Source organism: Neophocaena asiaeorientalis, unplaced genomic scaffold (genome assembly GCF_003031525.2).
Source record: "Neophocaena asiaeorientalis asiaeorientalis breed wild unplaced genomic scaffold, Neophocaena_asiaeorientalis_V1.1 scaffold15, whole genome shotgun sequence".
Taxonomy (NCBI): Eukaryota; Metazoa; Chordata; class Mammalia; order Artiodactyla; family Phocoenidae; genus Neophocaena; species Neophocaena asiaeorientalis.
In genome coordinates, this window is record NW_020185328.1 from 450,357 (window position 1) to 451,063 (window position 707).

Here is a 707-nt window from a genome sequence, read left to right on the forward strand (position 1 = left end):
TTTGCCTATATAATGCTTTGTGAATGATTTTTATTAGATTGAGTAGGTTTTAATGATAGATTTTAAGTTTGTATAATGCACACTGTTTACAATGCAAATATATACAACTTCTGTTCCTTCTGCTCCTAGACGAAGTGCGTGAACTAGTGTTTCGGTGGCTCCTGATCCCTTTGACCTCATGGGTAAATGGGTGAATGATGTATTTTTGTCTTTTTTTTTTTTCCTCCAGAGAGATCCTTTGGTCTGTGGACCTCTATTCACCTGTTTCTCTTCCTCTGAACTATTTAATTAAAAACATTTTGTTTCCTTCTTTTGCAGTGCAGTGTATATGGCACATGTGAATTTGCAAAAAAACTTTTGTCACAGTATTTGATTTACTCTCAATGGAAAATTAAGAGTGGGCACTTTGAAAATTGGGGCTGATGAATTTTCATAGGCAAGATGTGTGCTGATGACGCTAGGGGGTGTGTAACCAGCTCTATATCACTACTAAATACCAAATCAGAAATACAGGTTTTCCTAACTATAATCCATATTCATGAAAAGTGCTAATGTGGAAAACCACATAAATCTCTCTCCCTAAAAATGACCTTCCTGTATCACATAAGTCTACTGATTATAAACTTTTTATCGTAAAATCGACTCTGCTCTTTAATAATCAAGTTTATCCTTTGCAGAATCTTAAGGGTCATACCCCCCCCCCCCCC